This window comes from Podarcis muralis, chromosome 5, assembly GCF_964188315.1.
Source record: "Podarcis muralis chromosome 5, rPodMur119.hap1.1, whole genome shotgun sequence".
In the NCBI taxonomy this organism is placed as follows: Eukaryota; Metazoa; Chordata; class Lepidosauria; order Squamata; family Lacertidae; genus Podarcis; species Podarcis muralis.
The window spans coordinates 33,220,382-33,234,121 of record NC_135659.1 but is presented as its reverse complement, the minus strand read 5'-3'; the positions used below and the strand labels follow the sequence as shown (position 1 = coordinate 33,234,121).

The 13,740-nt window shown below is 41.1% G+C and overlaps 1 protein-coding gene across 1 annotated transcript in view; it reads left to right on the top strand.

Moving 5' to 3' along the window:
- Positions 1-13,740, top strand: part of PRKACB (protein kinase cAMP-activated catalytic subunit beta) — a 56,824-nt gene that overhangs the window by 831 nt on the left and 42,253 nt on the right. The window lies entirely within an intron of this gene.

The following is a 13,740-nucleotide window of genomic DNA, read 5'->3' as shown; positions in this document are numbered from 1 at the left end:
TGGAAGAAAAGCTTTTCTCTCGGCAACCTTGGGGTGGGGGTCGGGGCAAAGCTCGGGTGCAAACTGTGATTTGTTTGGCGCTTGTGTGTTTTCTCCTCTTTTCTCTCCGCCTCTTCCTTCCTTACCCTCTCCCCCCCCCCCAACAGAAAAAAAGGCTGCTGTAGAAAACTCCCTAACCTTTCCCTCTTATAGTTTTTGTTCTCTACTGTTGTGGAAACAGTTTATTCCGAGCTCCTCCTTGCTTAGGAGAAGCAGTCTTCTGTTGCAGCATGTTAATGTGTTGTGAAACCATTCTCTACACAAAGCGAAAGAGACCTAACGCTAGTAAACGATTATTAATATTATTTTGTCGTGCAGGATCTTGGTAAGCTGCATTTTGTTTGGGATTGAGAACATAGCGTAAAAGAACACAAGCAAAGCATTTAAGCAATTGCTGGCACTTCTCATTGGAGATTAAGGCCTTGCTAACACACTTACTTGGGAGTAAGTCCCATTGAATTCAATCAGGCTTTTGAGTACACGTGTTTAAGATTATGAGGTGGGTTACTAATATGAACTCTTGAGGTTTTGAGTGTTTATTTCTATTTGCTTGTCTGCAGTAGAAATGATTTGGAGTGTTTTTGATCCTCAGCAATTTTTGAGATGGGCAACTTTTATTCGTTAGCATCTGTCTCCTTTTGTAGTTAGACAAGTAATTTTACATAAAGATTGTTTTGGTTTCATAAAATACGGTTCCTCAGAATAAAGCCCTAAAGGTTACTTAGTCCAGAGATGGGGAACCTATGACCCTCCAGGTGTTGAACTAAAACTCCTATCAGCCCCAGTCAACATGACCAATGGCCAGGGATAATGGTAGTTGTAGTGGATAACACCTGCAGGGCCACTGTTGCCCACCCTGATGTAGTCAAATAAAATAAAATCCTTTCCGTTGAATAATCAAAAGCTTAAACCAATTTTAAAAATAAGTAAATCTAGAGAGACAGATGCATGCTTTAAAAGTAGAATCCTGTGCATGCACCATTAAATTCAGTTGAACTAGCTTCTGGTTAAGTGTGTACAGTGCTGAAGCTTTCCTCCTAACTTTGAGGCCTTGAGGCCTTCATTGTGTTTGATTTCAGTGGGATTTAAGTTGCCTCCACCAGTTAATAGCATCTCCAGAAGGTGCTTGTTCAGCTGTAATACTGTGCAAAAGTGGGGTGGGAGAAAAGTAGCTTGTTGTGTACTAATGGTCTGAGAATGCCACACTGTAATGGCTGTGTTCAGAATGGGCTGTCATGTTGATGCAGTGTAAACTGTTAGTATGCATAGGAATAGTTTTCTTGTCGATTGGTGGTTTCTGGTATGCCGAATCAATGCATGCCTGACATTTGAAAAAGCCTCTGGCTTCAAACCTGTTTCCTGGGAGGAGAGACTCCCTTTGGGGCTTTAGTCTAACCTACCTTCCCTGCCATGCTGCCTCTTCATGTGGCATCAGTGATGGTCCTGGTGAACTGTGGTGCCACAGGCTCATAATTTTACTTTGGCAGCAGGGGTAGCCAAAGTGGTGTCATTTTGTTGGACTATGACTTCCCTGACAATTGATCATGCTGGTTGAGGCTGATGGGAATTATAGTCCAAATACCTTTGGTGGGTACCATCTTTGCTATCCTTGCATCTGTGAATCAAGCAGCATATTCTTGCTCAACCCTCTGGGCACAGTTCTGCTTCTGCTGAGGGTATTCTGTGTGCCTGGGATGGGTGACATTCACTTTGCCTTCAAGTGAATGACCTGCAGCATTGCAGTATGTTTGGGACAGCTCTAGGCTGTTGCATGTGTACTCTATAGGGAGTTAGGCATCCTTTTAAATACCCTTGGTCCCTATGAGGATTCTCTCCTCACTCTATCCATGCATGTGGTGTGCAGGTCTGTGATTTCCGGAACATTTTCTAACACATGCCCAAATCTAGCATGGATTTCACTTGTTCTGCATCACAACACACCCCTTTCATATTAACGGTGTCAAATTGTAGTAAAAATGCACATGTCAGATTTGTTAACTTGTCAGATCCGAACCAACTGTCAGGAATGCAAAATAAGGCAGTGGTAGCAATATTGTGCTGTCTCAAAGACGCTTTCTAGAATTGTGAATTTGTAGAGGGTTGAGAACAAAAGGAAGTACCACTGCAGCGAGAGGGGTTGAGGGATTCTCAGAGTATGAAGATTTGTGAATGCTTTGCAAGCGTTGAAACAGAGGTTTTTCTGCTACCTGATACAGTGACTGTTGCAGTTTGCATTGTTATAGAACTACTCATCCTTGTCAAAATAGCTGCCTAAGGAAACAAATCTTACAAATTTTTGTTATAAGTTTACACAACATGTTAGAAAAGCTACAAGTTTTGAATAAGTTCTGTAAACTGACAGTGGAAGCGGGGGAGGGCAGTGATTACTTTTAATCCATGTCCTTTATATATTAACATCTACTGAAAGCTGTGATTGTAAAGATCAAGGCTATGCTACAGTATCCGAAAGACAATGAACAGTGACTTGATTTGTAGTCTACTTTATATTTGCACATAAAGTATTTGAGAGCTCTTACCGCAACTGTGGTCAATGTAAACGGAAACAATATAATTGTAGCACTTAGTAGTAAAGCTTCATATAATGGTATCTTATTGTGTGTTGCTGAACTTTTATCACCGATGGTGCATTTAATATGGCTCTGGAATATTTTTAGTAGTGGTGGTTATTTATTTATTCAAACTTTATAGCATTAGTAGAAGAATGCAGTCCTTTTTTTACTTTAGTTCTGGATATGGATGCATGTTCTATGTTGTGTAAGGTAATGTCTATTACATATTGTACTTGAACATAGAAAAATAATTTCAATGTATTTCTTTGCTAAACAGTCTTAAAGCAATATTGCCATTATGCATCTGAACAAAGTTCCAATTAAGTTCAATTGATATTGGTGGGACCTGCTTCAGCACTTCTAAAAAGGGGGCTTTGCCTTTGAGGTCTAGGATGTTGGGTCTGAGCAGAAACTACATTTACAAGTACTATTTAAAGGAAAACTTTCTGCAACTCAGTGAATACTTTTTAAAAAAAGGGATCCTAACTGGAATTAGAAATGTCATTGCCTTTAAAATACTGTCCAGATAAGTAGCAGTATTAGTCTGTGGCATCAAAAAGCACAGTTATGCATTGTTAGAAACTCAGATATATAAGCTAGATACCAAATGGCTCCTTAAACTAGGAGTACAGTTTTCAAAACAATGCCTAGTTGTCATTTTTGAGCCAGACAGCTTGAAATTTGTATTTTTCAATACAACTTTTTAGTTCTTGAAATTCATTCTGATTTTGCAGATAAAATCTAGCAGGTAGAATTCTACTGGATGTGTTGCTAGTGTGTGAAAACAGTCAAGACCCAACGCACGCACCTCCAGATGGTGGAGACGTCAGGGGCCATCCTGGCACCTGGGCATCCTCTCTTGGTCGCAAGTGGCCAGTAGTCAGGTGCAGAAAGCACCTGGTGAATTTCAAATGCTGGTTACATGGTACTTTTGAAAGTAACACATTTATTATAGCACAAGCTTTTCTGAATTACACTCCACTCCATGCAATTGATGAAGTAGACAGTAGTCCATAGAAGCTTATACCAACATAATTTTGTTGGTCTTTAAGATACCAGAAGACTGTTGTTTAAAAATACTGGATGCTTCTTAAAAGAAAATGAGATAGAATCATAGAGTAATTGAATTGTAGAGTTGGAAGGGACCCTTAGGGTAATCTAGTCCAACCCTTTGCAGTGTTTAATTGATAGATGAATTGGAATATATAGAGTTATCGTTTTGAGATAATGAACTAGATCTTATTCCAGAAGGCACCTTTCCTGTTCTAGAATTGCTTTCTTGATGCACACAGTGCTTACATATTTTGTTATATCATGGAGTTTGGGTCACAAACCTTTTCACGCAAAATAAAAATTATATAGGACAGCAAGAAAACTTGATGGGTGAAGGGAGTGAATCAAATACCAGAAGAATTCATCACTCCCAGTACTTTTCTTTTCCCCACCCCACACTGGCCTTCTGAAAACTAGGAGCAGAGTAGGAAGTATATTGAAAGTGCTGCAAAACAAACCAGTATTGCTAGAGTGAATTGTATCCTACTACTCCAGGAAGCCTATGGGGACGCGGGTGGTGCTGTGGGTAAAAGCCTCAGCGCCTAGGGCTTGCCGATTGAAAGGTCGGCGGTTCGAATCCCCGCGGCAGGGTGCGCTTCCGTTGTTCGGTCCCAGCGCCTGCTAACCTAGCAGTTCGAAAGCACCCCCGGGTGCAAGTAGATAAATAGGGACCGCTTACTGGCGGGAAGGTAAACGGCGTTTCCGTGTGCTGCGCTGGCTCACCAGATGCAGCTTTGTCACGCTGGCCACGTGACCCGGAAAGTGTCTCCGGACAGTGCTGGCCCCCGGCCTCTTAAGTGAGATGGGCGCACAACCCTAGAGTCTGTCAAGACTGGCCCGTATGGGCAGGGGTACCTTTACCTTTACCTTTACTTACTCCAGGAAGCCTATCCTGCACTATCCAGAAGGTATTTTTCCTTGTGCCATCAAAGGAAGTAGCCAGACTCCTGGATAGCTCATGGTGCTGATAATGCCAAGGTTGCAGACTTGATCCCTGTATGGAGCAGCTACATATTCCTGCATTGCAGAAGGTTGGGGTAGATGATCCTCAGGGTCACTTCCAATTCTGTGATTCTATTATGCACCTTGAGAGGAGGGGAGAAGGGACCTAATAAAGGTGTTGGCACTAGAGAAGGACTAGGAAAGTGTGGGTAGCCGATTATGCTTTCTCTCTAGCCTATGTTCTTATTTGCTCTCTCATTCTTCTAGTGCTGCTGGGATAGCTCTAGAGCTGTTGTGTATTCATCATCACATGCATGCTAACTTTGGCCTCTTCGAGGAAGGATAAAGTGGGGAAGTTTATTCTCATCACATGTTTTGGCACAACTCTAAAGTTTGTGCAAATAGGACATAACTACCCGTAGTGGTGATCTCTTCATGGTTTGATTTGGAATTGGCTCAGTAGTTATCTATTTTCAAGTAACCTTTTCTCTTTTTTGTGGGGCAGAAAGTTCACCTGTTTTTGACCATTTTCATCTGTTTAGGTTAGTGAATGTTTTCTGATTGCTCCATGCACAAAGGAAGAAATCATTGACTTGCTTTTGTAACCTCCCCACCCCAGTATACAGGACCTCTGGCAGGAATGGTTGCACATGTTCCTGAACTACACAAACAGACCCAGGGACCATATTTCTCAACTAGAATATTGCATAGATTTGGAAAAGCTTGCACTTTACTTATTCTAGTTGTTAGCCTTCTAACGATTTGGGAAATGCTTAAAGCAAATTTTATTTTTGTTGTTGTTCTTTAAGAATGAGCCTGGAAAGCAGCTTTATACATATCCTCACAGATAGCCTTAAGCATAGTTATCTTCAAAACCACTGGGTGATATCCAGCTAAGCCATACTCGCTGAAATAAATTGTCTTAATTCAGTGGCTCTGCTCTGAGTATGACTAACATTGAATATCACCTTCTGCCTTGTTCTAACCTACCTCTCTATCCTTATTTGCTGATACATCTAGTTCTTCCTCCAACACTGCCACCACCAGTAGCCCAAACCCTTAAACATCTCTGCATTTTTTCCATTGCTGTGCCTGGAATTTCTTTCCAGAACAAATATTTTCAAGTAATTCTCCAGGGCTCACCAGCTCAGGGAAGTCCTTGCTTAACCCATTCGTCTCCATCCCTCAACTGTGCTCTTGCTCACATTTCGCCCCTTGTTACTCTTGTTTCTTCCTCTGTACTCTCCCTACTCTCAAAATATAGATTATAATTTATTTGGGGACAAGGATCTGTGAGTGCATGACCTGGCAGAGAGGAAATAACCTTGGTCTAATAAATGATGTTTTATTAAAGAACAAATCTAGTCCCCACATTCTGGCTTTGACCTATTCTGCCATGACCCAGCTTTGGCACATCTTCTGTGGTTTATTTCTGTTACAACTGAACCACTAAAACTGTGGTTTGATCTGTTTGCAAGCCAGGCTTTACTAGATCTTGGTTTCATCTTATGGTCAGTAGGCAGAGATTAAACCAAGTTTTCCAGCTGAATGTAATGGGAAACTGGCTTAGCAAACCCTGGAAGTGTTGTATTATGGTGTGAGAGGGGAGAATGTGCAGACACAACTTCATCTAACAAACTCTGGCTTATTAGACCAGGATCATTATATCTGAACCAGGCCTCTGTGTTTCCTTTTTTCTTTTTCTTCAAAGTAGGCTAGTACATGATTAGGCTAGACCAAATTGTGAAGTTGTACAAAAAATTACATTACTTTTTTAAAAACAACAACGATGTAACTTAAACACTATAGTAAAAGAAAGTTCTGGCTTGTATTTTCAGGCTGCTATAACCTAAGATGCTGTGGCATGTAGTCAACTAAATTATACTCACAGTTGACCCATTGAAATTAATGGACCTAAATTAGTCAGGACCATTAATTTCAAAGGGTCTTCTCTGAGTATGACTAATGTTGTATACAACTCTGCAAAAATAATAGTGTTTTTTAAATGTTAATAAGCATGTGAATATTCACTTGTCTGTGGTAAGAATCTCCTTCAGATGACCAGTCAGAGAAACTGCTTTAAAATGGAAAATTGCTTTTGCTCCAGCTGTTGATGGTTCCACAAATAAGTAACATGGTATGTGTGAGTAAAGGAGCTAGTGCTTCTTACTGTACAGTCCAAGACAACTTAGTACCAAGTTAATTAGCATCACCTTCCCTTATGTAAATGTACCTATCCTTTAAGATTGGATGTTGAACCGCTCCTGCATTTGGTGTTGCCGGCTAAGGCTAGGTGTGTGGTAACAGATGAGAGAGACTGCTTTATCTGTGGTAGTGTGGAACTCTCTGCCCCCTTGCTCTTTATATTATCTTGGCACTAAGAAAGCTTTTATTTTTAAACATGCTCTTGATTCTGTTGCTACTTAATGCATTGATTGGTGCTGCTGTTGCTGCTTTTTGTGTTTTTGTTTTGCTTCTCTGTTTAAAATATGTGTTTTTATTGGTTGTGTCATTGTTGCTTTTCTGCTTACTCTTCATGTGCAAGTCACTGAGCAACTCCTTTGTGGGGAAAAGTGGGGCTTTAATTTAAAAATAATAATAACAACAACTTCTGTGGGATAGTAACTTTGGCAGACTTATTGCCAAGGCTGCCCTTGGAATACAAATAACAAAAAAGCATGTGTAGTGTAAGCAAGAACAAATATTCTAAAACATGAAAACCTTTGCACTGTATTCAGTACACAGCAGCAGATTTTTGAAACGGGAAATGCATCTAAAACTTCAGTTCATCAGAGCATTAGATTAAGCATGTATCCTATACATTTCAGTAATAAAAAGATACAGTTCACCATGCAGACAGTTGCTGGGTTATAAAATAATGCCTTAAAAGTTAAGTGTATAATTCTGAGAGGAAGTAACCATAGTACCCAATACTGAAGTTAGACACATCCAGGTTCCATGCTCATGCATCCTGCTAGATTAGGGAATTTCTGTGTTGGAATTGTGGTCACTGGTAACTTTTCTGTGCATCTGTGAACTCTGAACAGCTATGAACTTTCTAAAAACACAGGGACCAAGTGCCTAAGGATGGCATCCACAGATACTAGGTGAGCTTTCGAATGTATTCACTGAATGTATTCCAAGCTTCTTTTGTAATGGTGTCTTGGATTGAAATATTGCTCGTGCTTCTGTTGTTCCACTTCTGTGGAACATGCTGATTCCTAAATGTTACCATGTGCAGGCCTTGGACTGTCCATAAGATTCAAATTCCTAAGCTGCGGTAGCAATTGACTTGGTGTGCAGGCTACTGGAAGTTTTTCAGGCTTTCTTTTAGTGTTTTGTTGAAGCATTACTTTTAGTTGCAGTTCAACACTGGGTGCATGGAATGAAAGCTGTACCCTACCACTGAACCACAGTGGACTGCTATACTGGGACCTCTCAATTCTGACAAAGATCTGTTTGCTTTCCATTCTGTGTATGTGTGTGTATCCTGTAATAACTGGTGATTGTGTGTGAATATCATAGGAATAAGTGTGTCCTAAAGGCAAATGTGTGAAACATGTTATTGCATGAGAATTTTAATGACTGACATACCCAAATCTCTTGATGGTCATCCTGCTAACATAATGCTGTTAGTTAGGACTGCTTGAACTTCACCTCCACAGTTATCATATACCTTTCAGACTCGAGGTGGCTTTCAGCATAGTTAAAACATTAAAACACAGCATTATGAAAGCATTTTATCATTTTCCATTCACAAAATTTACATTGAGCTTTTCTTGAAATGGACGGGTCTTCTAAGCATAAGTGTTTAAGATTAGGGTGTAAGATTTTGTAAAAAACAAAACAACCTTTCCGTTTTGCCACAGGCCAGAGATTTGATTGCAGTGTCAGTCTAACATAAAGCCAGTGGGTGCAGAAAGCAACTTGTGCCTCTGGAAGAAGCTACGCACAAACATTTGCCTTGGGATATATGTACAGTATGGTCAGTCACAAAATTCATACTGAGAAATCAGAAATAGTATATGAACTTGCACACTAATATAATCAATCTGTCTGAGCACAAGACATTATGTGTTGAGAACTATACTGTAGTCTACATAAGGTAAAGGTAAAGGGACCCCTGACTATTAGGTCCAGTTGTGGCCAACTCTGGGGTTGCGGCACTCATCTCGCTTTATTGGCCGAGGGAGCCGGCGTACAGCTTCCAGGTCATGTTGCCAGCATGACTATGCCCCTTCTGGCGAACCAGAGCAGCACACGGAAACGCCGTGTACCTTCCCGCCGGAGTACCTACCCATTTATCTACTTGCACTTTAACATACTTTTGAACTGCTAGGTTGGCAGGAGCAGGGACTGAGCAACGGGAGCTCATCCTGTCGCGGGCATTCGAACCGCCAACCTTCTGATCAGCAAGCCCTAAACTCTGTGGTTTAACCCACAGCGCCACCCGCGTCCCTTATAGCAAATGTACAAAATTGCAGCTGTTATGAGTCCTGAAGTAACCTCATCATTGCATACTAAAGAATGAAAGCAACAACTAGGATATCTGATGGTACTACTGTAATTGATTAGTTTACTTTACTCTAAAGATGTATACTTTGCACATGTGTGTGCTGGTGCAACCAAGTACCTTTCACTTTGGAAGTAATATAATACCATCATGTTCAAACTCTGGCACGTTGAACAATTCTGTATATCATAGATGGTTTGTAGATTCAAAAAGACAATTTAAAATGGAACAAATCTCTTGAGGTTATATGCCCTGCTGCATTATTGCTGAATTTGAGTTCATGTGATTTTAATACTTGGCCCCCCTGTGGTCTCTGTCTAAGGCAGATAGGAATCATGTAGCCCCTGAGTTACAAAACTCAGAAAAGTGATCTGGATTTTTAAAGTTCTAAGCAGTTCTGTTTCACTTTAGTGTCCAATAGAGTGACAGGTTACAAAACCAGAGGAGTGGTTTTTCCAGGAAATTCTGAATTGGAAAAATCTCTTATGCACATTATGGCAATTTGCAGCAGAAGATTTTCAATTTGTAGCAGAAAAGTGTCTGGTTCCCTTGAGAGCAATCTAATTTAGCATGTTTCTTTTATTTGTATTTAGCAAACAAAGTCAATAATTTGGAAACTGCCAAGCTTCCCTATATGTATGTATGTATGTATGTATGTAATCAATTAATTAAATGCACTAGGCATACTTTCCTTGTTACTAATGAATTTATGAAATATAAAAAAATTAATGAAGAAATAAAGCGGTGGAAAATCTTCTAGAATTTTTTCTGCCCACACCACTGACGGATCAGAAGTCCCTCAGTAAATCTAGAGAGTCTGCCTTGATAGCTACTATAGATTCTGGTGTATTCGGCGACTGGGCATATTAGACGACCCCCCAAATTGGCAGCTGCAATTTGGGGGTTCATCTTATAAGCCCAGTTGCCTAATACGCTGGGCAACTCAGTGCTGGGAGAAACCCACCCGGAGCGGAGCCCGCTGCCCCTGCTGCTGCTTCCGAAGCAGCAGTGGGCGGGCTCCACGCCTGGCAGCTCTCTCCCACTGCAGAGCGGAGCCCGCCGCGGCAGCGGGGGGAGGGGGGCAGATACCCAGCATATAAGACGACCCCCAACTTTTTAACCTCTTTTCCGGGGTTAAAAAGTCGTCTTATACGCCGGAATTTATGGTATTTGGTTTGTTCTTGTGCCTTCCTTCTACTGTTTATGTCCTTGTGCTTTGCCTACTCCATACTATTTCAATATATGGTGAGCTTAACTATAGGAACAATCATCATATAGTTAGAACTGGCTGTGTGAGTTGCTCTTGTAAGAAGCATGTGCTAATGATTTATCAAGATCAGGAATTGTTAGCCCTTGGCTCTCCAAGCACATTTTTCTGGCCACTCAAAACGCCCAACAGCAGCTAGGAGTGTGTGTATATTTTGGGGTGGGTGCAGAGGTTTAGCCACTGTGCACACTGCAGCACCTGATCGAAGTGAAAATTAAATTTTCCCCCACCCCAGTCATCAGGTTGATCATTTAATGATTTGTAGAGGGGTGATATTCCTCTATCCTCAGCTAGTTACATGCACAACATGGGTCTGTGTTCATGTAAGAGCGTGGTATGGCCACACCAACTCAGTTCTGCATGAACATGGCTACCAGTTAACGTGGTGCAGTGGTCAGCCATATTGTACCCAGCGACTTACACCCTTTCTTCTAAGATGCTGTTTTGTACATCAATATCAACTTTTCAGATAAGGCAAAGAAAAGTTCAGATACCTGAGTTGGGCATTTTGAACACTGACAACCTGAAAGAAAAAAGAAGCAGCTTGCTTTCTGTTTATACAAAAATAGTTTCCTAGCTGTCTGATCAGGCAAAGTAGCTTTGTAAAAGCCTGCACAGTATGCCAGTTCACTTCTTATTTGTCTTTACTGCTTACTGATTTTCAATATAGATAGAACTGCCTGTATGTGATTGCCATTTTCTAATGATAGTGTCTATTTTTAAATTATATAGACTCTGGAAACAGTGGGAAGTGCTCTCTAAATTATTGGCTTCTCTTGTTGAATAGCTTTTCTTTTTAAATTTCAAGTTAGAGTAGTTTGAAAAAGGTCATTAATTATCCATTGGTCTTGAGTACAAATCTACTGTACTTGGGTGAGTTTCTGTGCTATGATATAAAGGTAAAGGTAAAGGTACCCCTGCCCGTACGGGCCAGTTGTGACCGATTCTGAGGTTGCGCGCCCATCTCGCTTAAGAGGCCGGGGGCCAGCGTTGTCCGGAGACACTTCCGGGTCACGTGGCCAGCATGACGAAGCTGCTCTGGCGAGCCTGCACCAGCGCAGCACACAGAAACGCCGTTTACCTTCCCGCTATAAAGCAGTACCTATTTATCTACTTGCACTTAAGAGTGCTTTCGAACTGCTAGGTGGGCAGGAGCTGGGACCGAATGACGGGAGCTCACCCCGCCGCGGGGATTCGAACCGCCGACCATACGATCGGCAAGTCCTAGGCGCTGAGGTTTTACCCACAGCACCACCCGCTGTGATATGCACCCATCTTAAAAGTGATTTGTATCAAATCTGTATTTGAAAGCAAGAAAGCAGACATTCTGTAACTTGAATAGGAAGATCTGAGAGGTTTAATATAATCAGAATAATTGCAAACACATTAGGTACAGCTGTGAGAATTGTCTACATTTTCATTTTTACCAGGGTTGCCAACTAGTTTAACATAATTTTTATTTATATGTCTCATCATTGATTGTTTGCTTAAACTGTTAAATTAATTATTTTGTTCTATTTATAATTTTCCATTGCACTGATTCACATTTCATTAAATATAACCGTACATTGACTTTCCTTCTCCCCCCTCCCTTTCCAGGTTTCATTTATCTATTAAGACTGCATATTCAAATTTCTCCTTACATTCATATTTCTCCCTTCCCCATATCTTCAGTGTTTTAAACTAAAATATAAGTGTGCTTATTGCATGAGTGTGAAATATGCACACTTATTTTAACAGCAAAGTAAGCTGTTAAATTAAAATAAGTGTGCATATTTCAAAATTTCATTACTGCTAACATGACCCTATCCTATTCTAACATTGGTGCCTTATTGGTACCTTATTGTACAAGCCTAATCCTATGCATACTCTGTTATCCTAGCTGCAGATGCTTCTGCATATTTCATACGAATAAATAGTAGTGAACTGACTAGATCATATTGCAAACAGCTTCTGATCTGGTCAGTTTTACTGCTTTTAACAGAAAAGCAAAGAGAGATGAGCAACCTCACAACTGATAGTTTTGCTCATCTGCTCAGAAGGAGTATTGTTAATGTTAGCTCAGTGTTTTCTAGAGCAGTGGTTCCCCAACTTTTTCCCACGGACCACTTAAAAAGCACTGGAGGTCTTTGCAGCCCACTTAATCTGCCTGTTGTAGAATTGTAATGTGCTGTGCTAGTTGTTGTTTGATTTTTAAATGTATTTTTACAGGCACGTTGTGGACCAAGAAGGTGGTCTGCAGACCACAGTTTGGGAACTCCTGTTCTAGAAGATGCTCAGCTTGAGCCTGGTGAATCTCATGGGTGTGTGAGAAATCTGTGGTATTTAAGCAACATTTGAGGGCATCTCCATGCCCTCAACTTGAAAACTTGCTACATAGTTGGAATAATTGCTCTTGGATCTTAATATGATTAAGAGATGGCCTTCTGGTTAACGTTGAGCTCAAGTTATTGTTATTGGGGGCTTTGGGGATTCCAACCGATGTATGTTGTAACTGTCACGCTGCATCCTTCAAGGGCAATACAAAAAGTATCTTTTGCTACTTCTACCTTTCAGTTTCTAAGCGGGTGGGTATGAATGATAGCTGTCTTGTCAGGGTCTAAATGTATCTCTCCAGATGAAAATAGTGGGAAGCACACATGGCCATAGTACAGTCTAAAGTTCCAGGTGCAATCCAACCGTAAAAAACGTAAAGGACCCCTAACATTTAAGTCCAGTCACAAACGACTCTGCGGTTGCGGCGCCCATATTGTTCTACAGGCCGAGGGAGCCGGCGTTTGTCCACAGACAGCTTCCGGGTCATGTGGCCAGCATGACTAAGCTGCTTCTGGTGAACCAGAGCAGCGCACGGAAACGCCATTTACCTTCCCGCCAGAGCAGTACCTATTTATCTACTTGCACTGCCTGCTTTCGAACTGCTAGATGGGCAGGAGCTGGGACCGAGCAATGTGAGCTCACCCCGTCACAGGGATTCGATCCGCTGACCTTCCATTCGGCAAGCCCAAGGCTCAGTGGTTTAGACCACAGCGCCACCCGCGTCCCATGGCACACATGGCCATAGTACAGTCTAAAGTTCCAGGTGCAATCCAACTGTAGCTAGCTACAAAAGAAGAGAAATTTCTGAAGCCCAAGATAAAGGAAAACACTTAATGAACATAAGAAGTATTATATTTCCATCTCACGGCATCATAGTTGAATATTATTCAAACAATCTTAAAATCTGTCCAAATCAAACATTGCTTATGGTTGGTTGGTTGGTTGGTTGTTTTTTTAAAAAAATATCTGGGTACTCTAACCTAAAAAAAAAATCATCTTATGTTTTTATGCTTGCAACTGTTTTGAAGAGCTTCTAGGCT